General features: G+C 38.2%; 1 long non-coding RNA gene across 3 annotated transcripts in view; it reads right to left on the bottom strand.

The window, feature by feature from the left end:
* LOC137049679 (uncharacterized) overlaps window positions 1–23,661 on the bottom strand; it is a 59,913-nt gene that overhangs the window by 20,618 nt on the left and 15,634 nt on the right. For 2 of the 3 annotated variants that reach the window (XR_010899681.1, XR_010899680.1), the window contains exon 2: window positions 11,654–11,729. This is a non-coding gene — a long non-coding RNA (uncharacterized lncRNA). Of the gene's footprint in view, window positions 1–11,653; window positions 12,410–23,661 lie in introns of those variants that run through there. The other variant, XR_010899679.1, reaches the window with a different exon arrangement.

Here is a 23,661-nt window from a genome sequence, read left to right as displayed (position 1 = left end):
AACAATTAGTTCATTTGCATCTCTTTTTATCTCTTCAATTAATTTAAGGAGCGAAATTCACAAATATTTTTGCCCCTTTACTCATTCAGCTTTGAATTCAAAGAAAGAAGGCAGAGTTTAAATGTCGCCCCGGTCACACACTCCACTGACACTCAAACACTGAGTATCTGTAATAGTGGCACCCAAGCCTGTTACCGTGGAGACTGGGGAGGAGAGGGAGTCTGATTCACTCTTGTATCCTTTGCAACCCTTTTTGTTTCAAATGCGCACAGCACATCCATCCAGTTCTAACTAATTTTAAACACATTTCGTAAAATGGAAAAACCACTGACCCGCAACATTTTTGTCATCCTGATCTTGCAACATTAAAGCTATCATTGATTAAACTCAGGCCTGACCTAGAATATTTCAGGGGCAGTGACATCACCTGTCTGCGTCAGCAGTACGAGTCTCATTAGAGCCTGTGGTGATTAAGGCGCCTAGTAGCACTGAAATATGACTTAACATACCGCTAATAAGTGTGAACTTTTCAAATACTCCTGCCATGAATCAGCACACAGGACAGAATAAGGCCTTCAAGAATGCAAACGCAGACAAAGCGAGTATGCAAATAACACTCTTTCAACAATACATTGTAATACATACACTGCAAATGAACAGCATTGTACTGTGACACGTGTACACAGCAGGGTTGCCAGGTCTGTGTAACAAAAGTACCCAATGGCCAGTCAAACGTAGCCCAAAAATTTGATTTTTCTCCATTGGGTGGCCAAATCCTCCAATGAATTTGTAAAATCAAATTTACGTGGGGTGGAAATCATCACAGACTTGGCAACACTGGTACACAGACATTAAATACCCTAACAGTTAAAATTTGACAGAATTTCCTTCTCATAATCTTAAAGGGACAGTTCACCCAAAAATGAAAATTGTCATTTACTGGCCCACAGTTTTTCTTTTCAAAAAACACAAAAGGATAACACTTTAGAATAATGGTCATTAGTTAACTATAATAGTTAACATGAATTAATAATGAACTGCACTTTTAAAGCATTTATTTATAATGTTAATTTCAAAATAATGTTTAAAATCTTGTTAACATTAGTTAATGCACTGTGAACTAACATGAACAAACAATGAACAGCTGGATTTTTATGAACTAACGTTAACAAAGATTAACTAATACATTAACACATGCACTGTTCATGTCAGTTAATACATTAACTAATGTTAACTATATACCATTATTCTAAAGTGTTACCCACAACAGAAAATATTCAAAAAAAAAGTCTTTGGACCATAGACTTCCATTGTATGGACATTCTTCAAAATATCTTCTTGCGTGTTCCACAGAAGAACAAGTCGTACAGGCTTGTAACAAGGTTGAGTTAAATGGCATAATTAAATTTTTTGAGAAATGATCCCTTCAAAATAGCAGCTATCACCCTGTAGTACAAGACTGGTTGCCCACTTAAACTTAACAGGGCTGAGCCTGGTCAGTACCTGGATTGGGAGAGAGTTGTTAGTAAGGCCAGCAGGGGGCGCTTCTCCTGTGGTCACTGTGGGTCCTAATGCTCCAGTATAGTAAGTGATGGGGACACAATAATGTCAAAAAGCCTTTGGATGAGACGTTAAACTGAGGTCCTGACTTGCTCTGGTCATAAAATAGGATGTCCTTCAAAATAGAGTAGTAATCCTGGCATCCTGGACAAATATTTCCATCATTATAGCCTCCTAATCATCCTCTATATACTGTTGTCGCATCATCCAGGTGGATGTTGTACATTGGATGTGGTTGAGGAGATTCCCCCTTATATATGAAGCTTTGAGTACCCATAAAAAAGCAAATGTAACAAATTATTAATATACCTAAATGGCTTTAAACTAATTCCCTCATTGCTCTTTAAAAAAAGCATCCCAGAATGCACTTAAAGCAGTTTTGATTTGGCTAGCATTTTATGTCACTAGATAATTCCACTTCAGTTTAGACTAGAGGATGTTCATTTTAAAACATAAAAAAATGGTACCACAAACGAATGGGCAGGTGTGTTCTAACTTCTAACTATTGACTGGTAGTGTCTACGTAGGTGGTGATAAAGATGGCAATAAAGCTGATAAAGATTTCCAGGTGGGCAGGTGGACGTAATAGGTCAAGGTGCGTCCTGGCCACACCTACAGCCTCATTCACTAACAGCCGTTCCGCAAGCCAAAGCGTGGGCAGATGCCACAAGATGAACCAATACAATGAATAAAAGGCATTTATTCCTATGACAAAATTAGCTGGAATGAGAAAAGGAAAGTCTTAGTGGAATAATTCCAAGCAGGAAATTGAACTGTACATTCTCATTTCTTAAAACAGACTTGGCTGAATTCCCCACATAATAAAATCTCATTCAAATTGAAAATGTTTAGTAAATTCGCATTCTGAAGAACGTGTACATTCATGTGCTTCAGTTTCTGTTCAAGTAGCGCGACTGATGAAATGCTGGAATCATAAGTTTGATTCACTTGGATTACTCATATTAATCAAGAGAAACCTCTGTGAGTCAGTTGGTATATTAGCATCTGCCAAACAAAACTGGTTAGAAATGTTCTGTTCATCTAGTAGTTAAACGGCAACAAGCTACTTACTCAAATGCCAGTACACCTGTGTGCTGAAGCCTTCTGGTACTAGAGACACGCTGTGCTGACACCAGCCAGGGAGACACAAGCTCACTCAACATATCTCAGTAAAAGATTTAACATCACAGATGAATGATTTACAGATTTTAAAAGTAACACTCACTGTCATGCAGACATCTCCTGACTGTGATCACCATCCCACAACTCCTGAAAGAGAATCCAATAAGTTCCTGTGAAGGAACCTTACTGCTCTACTTTCCACAACAGAGTGAGCCCAAGCAGCCTCTTCTGTTACTTTCACTCACTGCGTGTGTGTGTGTGTGTGTGTGTGCATTTTGCACAGTCATATACAACACATCCAGTCAAGCGATTCCTGCCAAGTGAGTCCGCAGGCAAGCCAATCTCACTTTCTCTCTCTCTTCCACTCTTTCTCCTCCCTCCCCTTTTCTCTCTAAGCCTCTCTTTCAGTAAATGCTTCATGTGTCATCTATCAGGCACTATTTCATTCGAATAGCTGCAATATTAATGTGGCCACTGAGGTGTGCTCTTTCACAAGTTGGCTCTGGAGCGGTGGTTAGGCAGGAAAGTTGTTTTGAGGTTGAGGACATGTTGCTTCAGGGTTGCAGAGAGGAAAAGAGAGGGCTAATGGAAATAGATGAGCTCAATCAAAGACTACTTGTCACCGCAACAGATGTTTTGAAGAAAAATGTTTCTCTTTCACAATGTTTCTCTTTGCATCTGGAAAGCCCAAACTAGATGTAGAATAAACACTACTGCAAGTTCAGAAGGTAGCACAAATATAGTTTGCGATATCAGTTGCGTACACAATTCACTTACAATAACACGTCAAGCACAACACACAACACGCAAGCTAACCTACATAATTTGTTTACACTGAAAGTGAAAATCATACAAGGCACTGCATGATCACAGCCAATCAAAATATTGGTTGATATACCCCTATGTGGAGCAGAATTTTGGACCGATGATATTTTACAGTGAGTGGGGCTTCATAATTAGCACCCAAATCATCAACAAAACATCCTGTTGCTTGTTGCTCCTTGCATTTGTGGCTAGTTTTGTTGCGTAACTGGTTTGGAGTTAGTGTATCATTTATTCATACCACAGGAATGCAGAGAAACTGCAAAAATGCAACTTAAAATATTCCTAATTAGTTAACTACAAATGAAAGGCAGATGATTGAGCACAAATGTACAGCAGAGCTAATTCTGAGAGTGAAAATGAAAGTTTAATAACTGTAAAAGGGCAGGCAGTCCATCCTGCTGTCTCTCTTTCTGACTCTTTTGTTACTCAGGGGGAATTCCGCGAGTGCACATGCTCATCGCCATCACAGAAAGGATCCAGTAACAGGAGAGCGGCCACTGTTGCAGGTGCCGCTTCCACTCATGGCACAGGAATCTGGTGGCAGACCTCACACAAGGGCAGTCGAGTCAACAGTGGCGCCGCACCGCGACGAGATCACAGGCTCGGTCGCTCGACTCATACTACGGTCATTTCCCTCAACTCCCTGGAATGTGAGGGTAAGTGTGTGTGTGTGTGTGTGATATACACTCCTCTTCTCTTGCTTCGCTGACCCTTCACCCAGTCCTGCATCCTCCTTCACAAATGAGTGAGTCACTTGATCCCTCACTTCCACTCACCCTAATTTATCAATCACTACCCACAACCCTCTAGCAACTCTCTCTGTAGGAATCTGCTAAAATTGGCCACTGCCACCTTGCCCTCCCGCTGCTTAACAAACCCTCATCCTTTGACACTCTGTTATCCCAGACCCTCCAACATCACAACAAGACCTCCCATGGGAATCCACCACCGGTTTTACTGTAATTACCACTCCTATCTGGACATAAAAAGACATTTACTCCATATGCCATGTTTGCAATGAAAACAGTCTTGAAAATATAATTACAATGTAATGTAAGGGAAAGTGTTTGAAAAACACACAAAATGTCACCAAATCTCATTGGTAAAAATTATTCAGGGTGTTTTTGTTGTGGCAGGTGGCTATCAATGTAAAAGCCTCATCAGATTTATTTTCCCCTGAAATCAATTCGGATTGGTGGAGAGGGTAATGTGTTATAGTTGAATACTTTGCATCAGCAACCACAAGCACATAAGAAGCTGAGATCCTTTTTCCACACTTCAGCAGCTCAACTTCTGCTTATCGAAAGTAAAGGTGTGGTACGGGATATGGCCAGAATGCCATTATTACCATGTTTCACAACGTGTACCATCACGCACACACTCGCCTACACATCCACAAACACACACATTCTTGACGTTCCCCAAGCCAGGTAAACAAAGGAGCCATTACACATACACATGTAATATGGGGAATTTATCATCCCTGGTGGCAGAGGAACTGTTTGGATCAGACAAACTACATAGTGACCCCTAGCTTGTACTGAGATCAGCCATGACACACCGCTCAGGTTTTCTAACACTAATATCCCTACACCACAATGTCCTGGCAACTGGCCAAACATGCTTTCCTTACCCAACTAACCTTGACCAGACATAGAAAAAATGATACACACACATGTATCTCCACAAATTAAATACTTTCTTCACAGTGCAAGAACTCGCTCAACTGAAAGTCAGTAATTATATTATTTTCCTGTGTGAAAGATCAAGAACATCTATTATCTAGCATATTATGTAACTATGTCAGATAAGAGACTTTCAAACTCTCCGTTTGTTGAATAATTGAGGCTCTGTGATGCTTTATCATCTGTAACCATAGAGATTGAGACATTCAGTTATACATAATTTTAAATGACACAAGTATGAAACACATTTCTGAGTCATAATTCCTAATATTTAAGCTTCAGCTGCATAGACAAGAGCACAAAAAAAAGATTTACAGGAGCAGTCTCAGTGGCTGCGATGGAGTATATAGGGCTATATTGTATAGTTCATCTCGAAAAGCTGAAAACTCAACCTCCCTCATCGTCTCTGGGCAAATAGGGAACTTAGGTGCTGTTCGATACCATCTTCTGGGCTCGAGGGAAGAGTGGAGATTCTGGCTTGGCAGTCATGATGACTGGGGTCTCTTGTGCTCGCATGAGGGGTGAAAATGGCAAAGGACTTGGGAGAAGTTCTGTGGAGTTTGGTTGCTCGATGGACAACGCCTCTGATGGCTGGAGTGGACTGGTGTGTTCTTCAACCTTGCCAACAATGAGGAAAGAACCACTAAATACCATCCAGTCTAAAAATTGCTTCATGATGAGGGTTGGGTTACCTGGTGAAATCAACTGCGCAAGGTGATGGAATAATCCAACCCAGAACAAATCCATGAGAATTTGGTAATTCCAGGTTACTAAATGGCAAGTTTATACAAAACCCTCCACATACATCTCCAAACTGTGACCATTCTGATCAATGGAGAGCATGATATCTAGATTTAATCTCAGATGACCGGTCCGTACTAAAAGCTAAAGGCCCTGCCTTTCAAGTTCATCTTAATTGGTTTGGTCTTCTGTCATGGGACAGAAGAAGACACCATTGTGTTTCACTTATACCTGTGTTAAGTTTATTTGTAGGAATGGATAGCTAGCTAGCAGGCAGCTAGCGTGGATAGTAGGAGACAGATGAAACAGTCGGATAGTTTAAAGAGACTTAGCTGTACAATAACTGTTCTGTCTTGTGTTTGCAGGTTAAGAAGATCTTGAGAATCATAGGATGAGGAAGACAGATGACTGAAGACTCATGTAAGTAGCACAGATTGGTAGCCGGGTAAGTACCAGTGTGTACAACAACCAGGGTAAACAATGAAATGAAAACATGGCAGTCCTTTTAGCTATGATGACAGAGACAATAAATGAGACAATAAATGAGTCTTTGGTGCTTTTTTATGTATGGAGATAATGAGCCTGTTTATGGGTGATGAGTGATTTATCCGAGGCATCATGGCTGACTGAGTGTGCAGGTGTGAGCCAGGAGGGATTATGGGACATGTAGTGTGAAGGTGACTGGAAATGGTGAATGAGGATTGTGTTACTATGATAATTACATTTTTAAATGTGTCCCCATAGGAAACTTATCGCCATGAAGATAAAGTGTTGAAGGTGGTTGCTTGGGGGTTCTGGGTGGTGGTTAGTGTGTTGCTAGGGTGTTCTGGGTGATTTCTAGGAAATTGATTACTGTCCCAATTCAAAAGTGTCCTATGATATTCTGATCCATCATGGAAGATAAATCAATGAGATTTTTTCGCTGGTATGTAAATTGTTATGATTGACATCTGTAGCACACACATTTATTGGTTTTTTTCAAACCTTAAGCTAAGCTTAAGTGAGAAAGAGCAATAGCTATGCTTGTCTTAGCAAGCACCCCAGCAATTACATTTTGTGAAAGCACATACAAAAACACAAGTAATAACCCCCTATTTCAGGGTTACAAGAAAGCTGTCACTGTCTAAGGTGTGTAATTTTAACCCTCCACTGACATTTGTAAGTGTCCATGCTGTATAATCAGAGAGAAGATAAAATGTCAGTCATGCTTTCATATGAAACAGCACACCTTACAGTTCCTCTAGCATCAAAACAAGTGAAATGAAAAACACACGTTTCGCAGAGACATATTTGCGCACTTGACATAATCTGAAGTGCTATCCTCCTATGAGATCAAGTCTTTATAACAATTCCCATAAAACTGAGTCCATCTCTCATCATCACCACAGTGATCTGTCACCATTTAAAAGCGTTAACATAATACGGCCATCCAACAGTGCACGGCTTTCCCTCCAAAATGTCATTTTTAGTATCGCTTGCTCGAAAGTCACCACTGGGCCGCTCAGTCAAGACATCGCTTTCTGAGGACACTAAGTCAGCACTAGACTAGAGGATATGACTAAATATGGATCGACTGAAGTGAACAGTATTCATCTCTGTAAATGTGAGACTCCTAGAGACTCATAATAGTAATGAGTCAAATGCATTAGGTGAAATTTATGAGATCTTATAATGTCTAGAAGTAATATGCCTGTATTGACTAGAGCACTCAAAACCGGATCAATTCATTTTCTAACATGGTAACACTTAACAATCAAGTTCTCATTTGTTAACATTAGTTAAATATTAACATTTAACAATCTTTGTTAATGTTAATTCATTTTTTAAATGTCCATTAAAGGGTTAGTTCACCCAAAAATGAAAATTCTGTCAATAATTAATTACCCTCATGTCGTTCGACACCCGTTTATCTTTGGAACACAAATGAAGATATGTGTTGAAATCCGATGGCTCAGAAAGGTCTTCATTGACACCAATGTCATTTCCTCTCTCGAGACCCATAAAAGGCACTAAAGAGCCTTTCTGAGCCATCGGATTTCAACAAAAATATCTTCATTTGTGTTCAGAAGATGAACAGAGGTCTCACGGGTATCGAACGACATTAGGGTAAGTCATTAATGACAGAATTTTAATTTTTGGGTGAACTAACCCTTTAACTAGTGTTAAAAACTACTTTAAATTACATCTAAAATGCATTAATGATTAAATTAACATCAAGACTAATAAATGTTATAGAACTATTGCTCATTGTTCATCCTCAGATTCACTAATGTTAACAAGTGAAACCTTATTTCAAAATTTTACCTCTAACACTTGGTTGAAAGCTGTATTAATGCGGCTGAAGCCTGTGTTCCTACATGCCACTGTAGGCGGTAGATGACATTCATGGAATGATTGGTTTCTTGAAAGGAGCTATACTGTACATACCTCTATTCAGTAAGCTTATTCTCTCTTGGTGCTCTGAAAGATCAGAGGAGTTTAAGAGAAGTGCATGCAACATAAATGCTGAAGAGCTTATATTCCTGATAACCAATAAAACCCAGCAAGGCCACATTAAGTGGATAAAGATATGCACTTTGATTTTGCTGACTGACACTCTAAGAAAGAGCGGTTAACTGAACTGAACGGTCCAGCCCGGGCCTGATGATTGTAAAACAACATTTTTGGCGTACCAGGCAATTACCACACCAGCCACAGGAGAACGCCCATCCTGTTTCTGTGTGTGCACATATGTCGACGAGATTCCAGTTAGCACCAAACACAACCTATCCTCACCAGCCCAGTGTGTCTGCCAAAAGTAGCCTCTCCCCAGGGTGTGCCGTGTCCGCTGTGCCACTAATGACGCCTGGTCTTTGCCTGGTCTTTGCTGTTGTCTTAATAGGCTCATTAAAAGCCCTGTCACTGCTGAGCGGTCCCCCAGCTCTGGCTAATGACACTGCGGCAGTGGATCTCACACACACACACACACACACGTCCACACCTTCATGTTTTCATCATAATAGAATGTGTTCTCATTCTCGTTGCCTTTTAAGCTCAGGAAGTGTCTGAACTTTCAGTTCTGGACATTGCAAATGCTAACAGATGGTGGGTTTAGAACGGCCTGTGAGTCCTAAATCATTGATAGTGACTTGTCAGACTTTGTTCAAAAAGCATGAAGGCACAGTGTTAAGTGACTCTTTTTAGGAAACAAGATTTACTTAGTGTTAACACTACCATCTTGTGGTCAGGAGAAAAACTAGTGCTCCACTAGACAGGACTTATATCAGTGCAAATTGCTTTTAGTTAAAATAGTTCAAACATGCATTTTAGTCTGGGACTAAGCTAAAGCCATGGATGTGGAATACAGGGGTAGGAGTTTACATTTGCTGAATTATGAATATTATATATTAGGAGCACAACTCACCTAATCAAGTCACATGATTTGCGGTAATATTCAATTAATTGTGGATGAGTTACGCACTTGTAATACTTAAGATTAGTTGTTTGAAATCACTAACCCTAAAAATGTCTGACCATCCTAGGTTTAACTGTCATTTTTTGGAGCTGACAATGATTATTGACACACTGTAGATTAAGGAAAAACTGTGCTGGTCAGCCTAGGAAAAAGTACCGCTTATATTGCATGTCAGTCCACAGCCTGGTAATAGCTGTCAGAAAGCAAAAACAGAATGAATCAGTCAGAAAAACAAATAGGGGTGAAACAGGAAATTGATTTAGCTTTTGTTTAAACAGAGAAATAGTTTTGTTCACTTTTTTTCAGGGGATGACTGTGACATTTTCTGGACACACGTGAGTCTTGTTTATCATTGCGGTGCCTCTTGGCAAACAGAGAGCTGAACATTGTGTTCTTGAGTGTCTTTTTACAACAACCATCAGCCGGCCAAAGAATGTTCTTTTTTGGCGTCACCTTCGCCCCTGCCTCAACAGGACTCCAGGTTTCTCTGCTCCTCCTCACTTTCTTGCTTTTATCCATGTGGCTTTCCCAATTTCTAATGTTTTCTGCTTCTTTCCCTTATGTATTCCCATTACATCAAAACTTTTTACATGTTCTTAAAGTGACAGTGCACACACAAAAAATAATCAGGGGTTTAAAATGACATGATGCTGAGTAAATGATGACAATGTAAATTTTGGGGTGAACTATCCCTTTAAGAAAAGTGTTTGCTTGAATTCACATTGTAGTTTGTCAAAAACTTTACGTGTAAAGTTGTTCTGGGTGATTTCTAGCGTGGTTGCTAGAGCAGTAAACCACTGCCTGATTGCCTAGAAAAAAACCCCACAGATAATAAACTCTAGGTACTGTATGATTTGTGGTATCACTCATGTCTGTAACACAGCTTATGTGCACAATCTTTATATCCATATTCACAAGCCATATTCCCCCTCGACTTGCAGACATAGGCTACTTCTGAATTATTTTTGTGCTTCTCTGTGCAAGTGTGTTCATCTAACTTTCAAAACTCAATTCAAAACCTTCAGTCGAGTGATAATAACATCACTCTCTGACTAAATGTGTCAGGAAACTTTGATCTGGCTTTGAGCATGGGACACTTTCAGATGTAATAAGCGCAGCAAGGTAGAGATTAAAAAGCGTTTCTTTCTCACAACTGTAGTGAGGCCTCAGGCCCCGGAAACCCCAGACAGCACACTGCTTTCCTAAGAAAGCGGTAAAATCCCCGCAGGAGGTCTGGCATTCGGCCAGATCAACCACAAGCACAATAGGTTTGACAGACACGTCATTCAGCCAATCGCATCACTCAGTCATCCTGGAGCCAACCAATTGTAACAAGATTCATTTCAGTAATGTTCGTCACAGGCCTTCCTCTGTCGCTCTGACTATGCGTGTGTTATCCTAACCACACATACACATCGTGGTGAACTTATTGACTCCACTACAATCTTTCATAGTTTGAGAAACTATTCAATTATGCTTTATTTAAATATCAACTTCGTCTCAGATGTTTCTCTTAATAAAATTAGAAATATCAAGATAATAAAAATCTGATCATTTGGTATTAGAAGAAATTGATGAGAAATGTTTGAATTCATATTGAATTTTTCAGACTTTCTTCTAAAACTCAGAGATAGACACGTGTTAATTTTGTCCTCTTAAAAGTAAGGGTTCTTTATTGGCATTGATGGTTCTATGAAGCACACAAGAAAAACAATTCTTTATATTATTAAATGTACTGCACATTTTTAAGAGAGTTTTTTTTGGAAAACCAAAATTCTTCTATGGCACTGCTGCAACAAAAAAAAAACACTTTTGGAAACTTTATTTTTTTAAGATTGTAAAAGAAACTATTGAGATATTAATGAGCTCTCAGAAATAAATATTACATCCAAGCTGTTGGAGATGCCATTTGACAAATGTTAACATGACGTACGACATTATCAGGAATACAATGGCCATGTTGTCTCAAAAGTCTAGGGAAATCTTGTCAGAGTACAATTCAATCCCATTTTACATAACACGGAAATATTAGCAAAACCCTGTCACAAGCCAAAATTGCACCAAAATCTCTTAAGCATGTCATATATGCAAATCTATTTAAGTACCACAGTTCATTTCTGTCAAAGGAAGAATTCCCTAGAGGAAGTTAGAAGTGTCAGCCCATGTGACTGTGAATGTTCCAGACATATAAACACTCCGGTGCAAGCCGACAGTGGGGGGAAAAAACAACAGACCAAAACAATGTGTGCGGACGATGTGTACTCACCTCCGGCTCTCTCTCCTCTCTGTCTGCCTGTCTCTCTTTCGTCCTCTATCCATCCAACCACGTTGACAATCAGGTGCTAGAAAGAGAGAAAAAACATAACTGACAAGTGTTCACTGCCATTTCCCTTCTTCAAATGAGTGCTGCTCACATCACTCGCTCTCTCGTTTTCTCATGCTCTGTTTCAGTTGCGCTGCATCTATTCCTCCCGGTAATGAAACTGTTGACACTGACACACACACACACACACACACACACACACACACACACACACACACACACACACACACACACACACACACACACACACACACACACACACACACACACACACACACACACACACACAGAAACAGGTAAAGCTGTGCAACCTCTCCTGTGGTCTCCAAAGTCCAGTGTCTTGTGTAGTGCTCCTTTGAATAACTATTTTTATGACCTGTTGCCCAATGATTCATGCTGGTTGCACAACCAGGCAAAGCGCACAGCAGTACACATCTGGATATACGCACACATACACACAAACACATACACAACAGTGAGCCTGATAGTGACTCCCACACAGATAAAAGGAGAGATGGAGCCGGAAGTAAACAGCTCAGGCTGAAGTTTACCTGCCGAACTTACAGCAGGAGCAATCGACTTGATCTAGTCTGTATGTTGAGAATTGTGCGTGAGAGAATCGGATGTGATCCATAGGCAGTAATTTGATTCTCATTCATATTGGCCAATTTGAGGTGGGCTGATGCAATTCAATTTCATGTTTAAACACAACAACAACAACTGCAGCGAGAAAACAAGTTTTGAGAAGGGTAGGATACCGAATTGCGCTCTGAAAGGTTTTTGGAAGTTTTGATGCCGAGATTCAGCGTTATTATCTTGACAATGGAACTGTTTCAGGTTTGAATAACAATTTACTTTTCTACAAAAGTAACGTACATTAAGCTATATTGACAAGATTACATAGATTAACGGTTTCATCCCTCAATTTGTGTAAAACAATCAAAACACATTTTGACAGTGAAGCACTTAGTGGAAGAGGATTGGGCGAGGCAGTGTTTGAACATTATATGTTAACATGATCATGGTGATAAAATTGCTGTCACAACAATGTGCAGCTGCTACTTTCATGTGATGACATAACTATCTGCAAAGTAATGTTTCCATGGAGCAAACTTAAAACACAACAACGTGTTACCAGAAGTAAATTTTGCTAAAAATAAAATTAAAAAAAACTATAGTCACACAGCTAGGAGGATAATTTTAGTAGCTCAAACAACATGATATAGCATAATAAAATATATAATTATTAAAAGAACTTTAATAAAAATAGTCGTACTTTTAAACCCTTAATGCGCTGACGTTTTTTTACTCACATTGTCAGTCGATTACTTTAAACCGTTTTTGTGTCTATTAAGGGATGAGTGAATTTTTATTTTGTGATGCATCAGCATCACACATATGATGACAGAGATATGAACATGTTTTGAACGTGTAACGTTACTTTAAGAAATATGATAATTGAGATCAAGTTATCAGATACTTTCAAATGGAAAAATCCTGATATTTAATCACATATACAATATATAAAACACCACAAGAGCTTCATATAGGTTTTATTATTCAAATACAGTTCTACAGTTTGTGGTCAGTAAGATTTTGTTTTATAATGAAGCTGCATTTAATGTATCAATCATATTTTCATGCAAAATTCTCCAGACCCAAAAACATGGGGGTGAAGATGCAAAGACTTTATCCCGTTCACCTCTGATTGGCCTTTGAAATAGGTGTGACTAATAGGGCTTTTTTAAGAGTTCCTGATTTGCCTTCGAGTTACCAAAGACAATTTTAATTTAAGTGTTATGAGATGTAGCATTTGGGGAAAAAATGATATTACTTAATCTCATTAATCACCGCAAGAGCTTAATTGTCACGGTTTGAGTTTGTTTAGACTTTGTTTTTGATCTGTTTGTTATATTTCTAGTCCCGGGGCTCGTTCTACGTACGTCGCTAACTCAGTTAGCTGGATTTGATTGTTGACGATTTGGCTTGATCTCGGATTGTTTGGTTCTTCAAAGCTCATCCTGGACTTGCTGTCATAGCAACAGGTCCGTTAGCTTAACCTTCTCGGGAGCAGGCTTATTTCATGTAAACAGGATTAGATTACAACTTGAGGTGATACTTAAAATCTGTCCCAGCCACTGCTACTTTATTACAAGAGTTCATTACTGAACCAGGGGCAATAATAATTTAAAATAATAATAAATATAAAAGTTTATTTGAAAATAATATTTTAATGTTGTTTAAAATGTGCGTATAATACTATAGACACAGTCACTTGATTGACAGATTCCTTTGCGAATTGTGATGGAATGATAACTTTATAGATGTATTGAAGGTTTACACACATTGTGCAGTTAATCTTCGTCGTGCATTAATGTGAGTGATGACAGATATTATGGGAATGGCTTATGCAGATCAAGATGCAGATAATTTGATCTTGACTGTTAAGAAACTTTAATTAATACTGTCACACAAAAACATCTGCTTCAAACTGAATTAAAAATTAAATTACAACATTTAAATAAAAATATTAGAGAGAAAAAACATAATACACAATACACAAATATTAGAAAATCGTGAATATAAATAATCGGGAATCATGTTCATCAAAACAGTGAACATTTAATGTATCTAGCTTTTATGTCGGTTTGGTTGTTTTCCATATAAAGGTCCAGAAAATCAGTTTTTTTCTTCTTTCTGTTTTTTCTTTGACAAGTTTGTGCCAGGTGGCTTTTTTAATTATATGATGTCATTACGTTGTCTTGACACCAGCCAATCGCTGCATTGCTGATCGTGGTTTCGAGTATCGATGCATCTGCCCTCTTCAGGGAACACAGGCACGAGCAGTGACCGCAGATAACTTAATCCAGATATTTTAATCCAATCCAGAAATTCGTTTGACGAACCAAATTAGTCAGAGATCAGTTATCAAGATTAAAAGATCTGAGATCTGTCAAATCGTCTCAAATGTATTAAGCGAGATACGAAGAAGGGACCCTTGTTCTGCTGTCAGTGTGTTTATTGGTTTCCCTGGTCAGTTTGTCCCTGTGGTTTCTATGGTTAATGGTTATGGTTCATATTATTATTAATATAAAATACAGTTTGCAGGTTTTGAATGAAGCTGCATTTATTGGATCGAGCACAGTAAAAACAGTTGCACTTTATTTTACAGTATTTGCACTTGCATGTACAACATCCCTATACCTGACTGGGAAATATATGGTAACTAAACGGGTTAAGGTTTAGTTTTAGGTTCAGGGTTAGTACTTACCCAGTTAAGTACATAGTTTATGCTAACAGGACTGTAAAATAAAGTGTTAATGTAAAAACAGTAATAGTGAAATATTATATTTCAGCATCATTACTCCAGTTTTCAGTGTCACATGATCCTTCACAAATCATTTTAATATGCTGAGTTTTGTTACAAAGAAGCATTTTTTCTTATCAATGCTGAAAAAAATATTTTTGTGGAAACAGAGATACTATTTCTTTTCAGGATTCTTTTGATTCTTCAAAAGAACAATTTATTTGAAATAATTTGTTACTTTTGATCAATTTATATTTGTATATTTTGCACTTTTAATATATTTGCACACAATGTGCAAATACTACAGCCACAACTTTTTCAGCTACACACTTGACCACTTTTTACATTACACTTGTGATATGACTGGTATTGTAAAAACCCTGAACATTCGATTCTAACAGCCCATTCTGCAAACACATACACACATTAATTAACTAAACCAGCTAAACTGAGATCTGGATATGAATAGGGGACATTTATTCACAGTAATACTGTACTCTATTAGTTCAAGCAAGGTTGTTTTTGTCTATGTGAGTGTCAATTTATTAGTTCTTCTTAATGCCTATTCTTAACAATAAAAAGTAAATTTTCTGAAAAATATGTGACCCCATACAAAACCACGCCTAGGGTAAGGGTGGTATGGGTGGAAGCTAGGGTGTTGCAATGGGATGTTCTTGTGGTATTGCTTTGCGGTTGCAGGAACTAGGTGATTTCATGTTCTCAAACTAAACAAGGGCCATCCAAAATAATATCCTGGTCTCAAGATCATGCAGTTTGTTGAGGAAATGTTCGCTAGTACATTTTAAATCAGATTATTTCCTGGTGGAAGACACAACCGGTGAAAATCCCTAAGTCTTGATTTGAAAGATGGACATAAGTCATATCTTGAGACCAGAGTATTATTGTGGATAGCCCTTGTTTAGTTTGAGAACATGAAATCACCTATTTCCTGCAACCACAAGCAATGCCCCAAGAACACAAATTATGATTCATGTCTGTAGGACTTATTCTAAACCCTAAGTATAAACCTTACTAAGCAATAATAAATCTTGTTAAACTCTTTCAAATGGCGAGAAATAAATGACAAGGGTTTTTTTAGAAAAACGTCTCCCAAAGCCACATTGATTCGGCAGTTGATGTCTTGGTTTGAATCTGATGAGTGGACCAGTTTCTGATTGAGTCTGTGTTTGGCAGTTAACTGCAGCTATTTAATACCTTCAGCTCGCTTGAAATGAGAGCAGGGTTTGCTGCTAAAATCATCAGCACTTTACCTTTTATGGTGAATTATATCTGACTATGGCAACACACATATCTGATACATTATCACTGTAGCTTTACATGTTCATCTCCATGATGACTCATTTGCTCAGTGTTTATCAGAGGTATATTATGGAGAGAAAAAACAGTCGGAAAAAAAAATGTAGGAAGAACAAAAAGCTGTGCATATTTAGATCATGCAAACTAAAGCGCAGACCATTTTGATCAAACTACGGAAATGGTTATGGTTTCTAAAATAGAAACGGCCTCTAAACTGAGAAACTGTAGCACGCTCCAGAAGTGTCCTCTTCAAGCGCCATGTCTGCTCTCTCATCCACGATGCAAAAAATTAATGAGCTCTGCTGTACAGTTTAGAGGCTGAGGTAATGATTTGTAATCAGATCTAGCTTTAGGAAATCCCCAAGCCAGTTAATTAAACCATCAAGCCATTTTTATTCCAAGAAGGATAGTGCATAGGGCCTGAAATGAACTCTGTTGACCACCAGCCACGGTGGCAGGTGAACTTAAAAATCCACCTGCCACAGTGACTTTTTACCTGCCAGGTTTTGTTGTTGTTTTGTTTTTATCTTTTTGTTCACTTGCTTAATTCAGACAAGTATATCTGTCATTCACTTGTCTGAGTAAAAATGTGCTTGTCTGGAATTTTTTTGTGTGTGTTTTCAAACTGGTCCACTCATCAGATTCAAACCAAGACATCAACTGTCACATCACTGTGGCTTTGTGAGACGTTTTTCTAGTTACATAAAAAAAAAATATTGTAATTTATTTTCTAGCCATATGACTGCTGACCATTTTTTTGCTGCTTGAAAGAGTTTGTTTAACAAGATGTATTATTGCTTACTAAGTTTCATAGTGTTCAGTCAGCTTTGCCATATTAAAATCTGCATGTCTTTATATTTTCACATTTTATAAAGGGCATTTTTCCCATAATCTTATTAAATATAGGCTGTGCTTCAACTTTCAATTTATATTCTTACAATTATTCTATAAATTAAACTAGAATAAGGCACTATAGGGCGGTTACCAATCAATTGAATAATTTACACTTAAAAATAACAACTGCATTAAAATTATTATTATATATTTTTTATTTATTTAAATTTTGAATATACAAATAACAAATGTTGGAAAGAATGTTTAAGCATGAAACTAAGTAGCGGCAGGGGGAGAGGGGGTAAAATCTTTCCGTGGCAAGGGCAGCTGCCAATGAGACTTGTCACTGTTTTACGTGCCTGACACTCAACCTGTCACTGTTTTATGTGCCTGGCACTGGATCTGTCACTGTTTTACGTGCCTGACACTCAACCTGTCACTGTTTTATGTGCCTGGCACTGGATCTGTCACTGCTTTACGTGCCTGGCACTGGATCTGTCACTGCTTAACATGCCTGGCACTAAATCTGTCACTGCTTTACGTGCCTGACACTCAACCTGTCACTGTTTTATGTGCCTGACACTCAACCTGTCACTGTTTTATGTGCCTGACACTCAACCTGTCACTGTTTTACCTGCCTGGCACTAAATCTGTAACTGCTTTACATGCCTGGCACTGGATCTGTCACTGCTTTACATGCCTGGCACTGGATCAGCCACTGTTTTACGTGGGGACCGTCTTAATGAGTGAGTCATTGAGTCGCTTTCAATGAAATGGCTGATTCATTTAAGAATAAAGCAGTCGTTTTTGAATAGGTCATTGAATCTTTGATTCAACCAATTTGTTCAAACGCTGAATCATTCAGTAACACGCTGTTGATGTGAGATGCGTTATGGTTCTGCGGTGATCTTTTGGAACTATTTTCGCTGCTGAAATCAAACAAAAACAATCAATATTGCATCTAAAATGTAAGTGACTTAATGTTTATTAGTTGTTTATGGAACTGAATAAAAACAATTATTTCGTAGATGTGATTTCCTGCATTATGGTGCGTTTAGGCCATATCCCTTGCCTATACTAAAAAAAAAGACCTCAAACAAGTCAATACAAATAGTCTAATAAAAAAGCTATATTAATTTAACTGCCATATAAATCAACAGTTTCACAGATAATGATTATAATGAACAAGTTACATGTTTCTTATGCTCCGTGCCCAGATAAAAAAAGTGCCGTTTACCAAACGATTGATTGGGACAGAGAAAATTACAGAAATCACTGAATTATTTACCGTGTCTATAGTCTAGGGGTAAGACGCATGGCATCACATTTTTCCGCCTTTTGCCACACTCACTCTACTCCCTTTCCCCATCACATATCAGATCGGAAAGGTATTTATTTTCAATAAAAAAGACAAAATATTAGAAAAGGGGAAATACATGTGTTTAATAATAATTTTCTTAATAAGTTTCTCGGTTAAGGGGTAGCGAAGGTAAACAGGCGTGCTGAATTAGAGACGATAAAAGTGAGTGGGTCCAATATCATTGGTCTTAAAAAGTGGGTGGGTCTTGTCCCACCCACACACAATGGTTCTGACGCCCATGGTTATAAATATAACAAAAACACAATTTGTCATTTTAACTGCTTATGTTAACTGAGTTTCTTTGTGTGAGAGGCGCTCAATTCCATTTCTTCACGAGAGCCTGCACGAGCGTCACATATAACATTTGCCTGCTCGTATTTAACTTAAACCAATCACATACGGTTGTGTTGATTGGCTGATTTAGTCATGGTCATGGTAGCTGTTAGTTACAGCTTCAACTAAATAAATATCATTACTGGTAAAGTTATCGGGTACCGGACATTTTCTCACCGTTTAAACGCACACGCACACACATCTGTAATTGTCATTGTACTGTATTTTATGTCAAAGTTGCATTCTCATCCCATCTTACAACAGTTTAAAGGAACACTCCACCATTTTTAGAAATGGGGCTTATTCAACTTCTTTTCTACATTTAGATATGTGTGCAAATGCATTTTTGTCTCAGTGCATGCATTGTTTTGGCACAGAGATATCACAGCTCTCATTCTCACGTCCTCTGGCTGTTGAATGATCGCAATGTGTTGTGTGATATCTCTGCGCCCAACTAGCAGTGCTTTGCCTGTGCTTCCCCATAATATAGTCCCAAGTCAATATCTGCCTAGGAAATCTCCTAGTCTTAAAGAGTTAGTTCACCAAAAAATGAAATGTATATCATTAATGACTCACCCTAATGTGCAAGACCCGCAAGACCTCCGTTCATCTTCGGAACACAGATTAAGATATTTTATATTTAGTCCGAGAGTCCTTTATTAAGCGTTGTCTTCTCCTCCACGTTTGTTTTCAAACGTCAAAAAAAGATTTAAAGGGTAATTAATCAACGTATTGATTCATGATTCGGATCGCATGTCAAACTGCTAAAATCACATGACATTGGCGATCCGAATACGCAAGCCACAAGAAGTAATTAGGTGGGGGGGTGTTGGATTACTTTTACTCGAGACATGCTAGCTGGCAATATAGGATTCCATTTATTATGCTAAGCTAAGCTAGTAGCGACCCTGCCAACTAAAACAATGGATGCACTGAGACAAAAATGCATTTTCCCACATATCTAAATGTAAGAAAGAAGTTGAATAATCCTTATTTCTAGAAACCTTTAACTCGCACTTCCTAACATAGAGAAGATTGCATGAACGTTCCGAAACACTGCCTAATGAATCACGCAATGCTCATACCTGCCAATGTGGCAGGTAGATTAACAGTGTTACCCACCAATTGCAAAATTCACCTGCATTTGCCAACAAATTAATTTGGTTAATTTCAGGCCCTGATAGTGACTCTTAGTTCCATAGAATAGCATAAAGAGAAAATGAGCAAAGGCACCAGAGGGTACGAGAATAACTATACACAGTAGACTGTGGAAAATGGGTGTTGACCGGCTGTGAGTCACAGTACGCGGTCACTTCCCTCATCTGCTGTCACGACTCATTTTCATTCGCAGATAATGCACAGCAGCGTCTGTAGGGTTCTGGAGAAACAGAGAAGGATCGCTGCATCTTCAGAAGCCAGAGGGCATTGTGATGAAAAACAGCTGAGCAAATTGTTATCCATTGTGAAACCAGCTAACAGACGTGTCAATGCTGATATTTGTGAACTACATGAAATAAGACATGTTTCGATCTCTGTGGGAAAGTCAGAAGTGCTCATCTGTGGTCTAGCATAGCATACTAAAAGAAGCCCTGTAGGTTTTTCAGTAATGTGAAGCTGTTTTCAATATTGTGCAGATTTTCCAGAAACAAGCAAAGCTTTTAGACCACATTGTATTGTAGAGTCTTACAAGCAGAGCAATTGATCAGACTCTCTTCTGGAATGTTCCTCTCTCTCTCTCTCTCTCTCTCTCTCTCTCTCTCTCTCTCTCTCTCTCTCTCTCTCTCTCTCTCTCTCTCTCTCTCTCTCTCTCTCTCTCTCTCTCTCTCTCTCTCTCGCTCTCTCGCTCTCTCTCTCTCTCTCTCTCTCTCTCTCTCTCTCGAATCCATTTTGTGGTTTGATTAGTTTTGGTGGTTTGTTTTAGTAATTTGTTCTGACAGTATATTTCCATGATCTGGCTCAAAAGGTGGATTTGCTGACTCGTTGAGTCAAGTAGTGTTCACAAAATCCCCTGCCCATCATTTGCTCTTCTTTTGTAGTTTGCTTTATAAATGTTTTTTGTTATATATATATATATATATATATATATATATATATATATATATATATATATATATATATATATATATATATATATATATATATATATATATAAAGGGAATAGTTTAATTTACTTTAGAATTAATTGTTGTCTGGCTATCACTAGACCAAGCTCAATTTAAGATTGAACATTGGTCTGGGGAGTCTGCTCTGTATTTTCTACTGCACAATAGGTGTGATCAACGAGCATAATTCAAATGTTCAAATGACTCTGTATGCAACTGGATAGTCCTTTAACCAATCAGACCACAAGAGGCTTGATCAACGGGCAATGACTCATCCCTTCTCTATCCGCCATCATGTTAAACCCGCCAATAGCGCGCCAGGTGAATAAGCCAGTCTGTGATTGGTTCCCACAAAAGTGTAACAGAAGCAGTAGAAATGAATGTACAGGTTTTACAGGAGTTGCCGGGCAAAATCAAATCAAAATCAAATCGCTGGCAGATCAGGCTGGGTTTACCCAGTCTAAATTAATTACATACTATTACATAAATATTAAAAACAATATTTTTAATGTTAATTTTATTTTAGCAATTTTGTTATGTGCATGTCATTCACATTAGGTTATTGTATTACTTCAACTTCGCATTTTCTATTTCACATTTCATACTTTGCAATTCATAAAATGTAATTAAAAATAAGATCCCATGATAGAACCCCTAAAAGGTTCTATAATTTGAGCAGAGACCTAATATAAAGACACTTTTCTTCTAAGAGTGAAGTACTTTGAGCTGTTCAGGTCATTCTGACATCCAAAAAAAATCTAAGAAGCTTATCTAACACAGTACTTTAGTCTTCTGGCAGTTTTATCTTTATCATCTATGTTTCCTCCAGATCTGAAAAAAGCTGTCCCTACCTTAAAGGTAACTGCATGTTAAAGGCATGATCATACTTTTAGTTTTTACTTCCTACTTTTAGATCAGTCCTGGTCCACCACTTTCTTCAACTAATTTCTTTTTTTCCCTCTCCCTTTCCATTACTAACAATATTTACAATTGCTTAATGGTTTCAAGAATATACAATAAAGAGCTTTTGATTAAAAATGACGCATGCATTCCAGACACTGACCTCCATGGAGTTGCTATGGAGATGCTACACTATGGAGATGGCCTCGTTCAGACTAACTCAAATGACCCCCAGCACTCCTGATCAGCCAATCAGAGGCGACTCGTTGCATCATACAATTTCAGCCAATCACAAAGGACTCCAGTTCTTGGGGCAAAGACAGCATCCACGGAATAGAGTGGAGCCACACAAATACAATCCTTTTAGCAAATCATGTCACAATGACATCGGGTTTGGCAAATCACAAAACAGCATTCAAATTCGAGTCAAAGCTTGCCTGAGGATACACTGTTAGACTGATGAAATAACAGGGCTGAACAACTTGTAATAGTCACCATGACTAAGGACTTTTGTAATTACTTTTTTTCACCTCAGTGTTCAAAGTGACCTAGTACAATAGACAAGTCTTTTCAAGGAAGTAGAAATTGTGTGAGTGTATCTGACAGCAATGGTATCAAAATGATTATCAGAACGGTATATGTGTGAGCTTTTTATTGGCAGAGAATCCAAGTGAGTCATTGTGATAAGGAAAGAATTGTATAAACCAGAACAGTGCCAGGGCAGAGAGGTTGGTAATGAATATTGCAACCACATTCCTGATGACGATTCCTGATGACTAACCGACTTATGCTCATTATACAATCAGGTACAATATACTAGCACAAATGTACAGTCCATCGCTATGCAATGTCTACAATCTATTATTCCCCCCTCCTTTTTCCTGAAATGACTCCCACAAAGTTATCTTTCTATAGCTCTACTGGTACAGCATGGTGCTAGCAACGGCAAGGTCATCAGTTAAATTTGCATAGAAATGTGTACTAATATAATATTGTACCTTGAATGCTTTCTGAATCTTTTTGGGTAAAACTCCTAAATGCATAATTGTACATACATTTAGTTAAAAATAAATTCAGAATCATAGGTGATTATGCATTGCAGTTTGGACATGTTGAACCAAGGCACTTAAAGAGTTATTTCACCCTGAAAAAACATTAATTAACAAAAATGTCATTAGTTACCCTCCCTCATGTTGTTTCAAACCCGTAAGGCTTTCGATCATCTTCGAAACACAAATCAAGATATTTTAATAAAATCGGAGAGATTTTGGTCCCTCCATTGACAGCTTTGATGCTTCAAAAAGTTCACAAAGAGATCATAAAATAATCCATATGAATTGTGAGCGTTTTAGTCCAAGATTTCTGAAGAGACATGATCGCGTTATATGATGAATAGACTGAATTTAGGCTTTTATTCACATGTAAAGATTAATGAACTCAGATATCAGTTGTGGTAAACAGAAGCTCAAACAATCGCTTGACGTGTGAGAACCAATGAGGTTAATTCATGTGTTAAGCCGGGTGCACAGTGCGATTTTCCGTCTGAGACAAATTTTGCAAATCCTAAAAGATTCCTCTGATCCTAGGCTAAAATCTGAAGTCTTTAATCGTTAGTTTGACATGTTCACCGGCAGCAGATTAATGACCACTGCGATCAAATTTTACCTCAGATGAAATTCTGGCGGTGTCAGAAGATTTGGTGCACAATCCTGCAATGTTACTTCTCCTACGACGACCTTCAAATATCTTGGTTTTTCAAGACAAACTATGACCAAAACGAGAGCTAGAGATTTCTTTG

This window comes from Pseudorasbora parva, chromosome 20 (genome assembly GCF_024679245.1).
Source record: "Pseudorasbora parva isolate DD20220531a chromosome 20, ASM2467924v1, whole genome shotgun sequence".
NCBI lineage: Eukaryota > Metazoa > Chordata > Actinopteri > Cypriniformes > Gobionidae > Pseudorasbora > Pseudorasbora parva.
The sequence above is the reverse complement of the archived record's forward strand: the minus strand, read 5'-3'. Positions and strand labels throughout refer to the sequence as shown.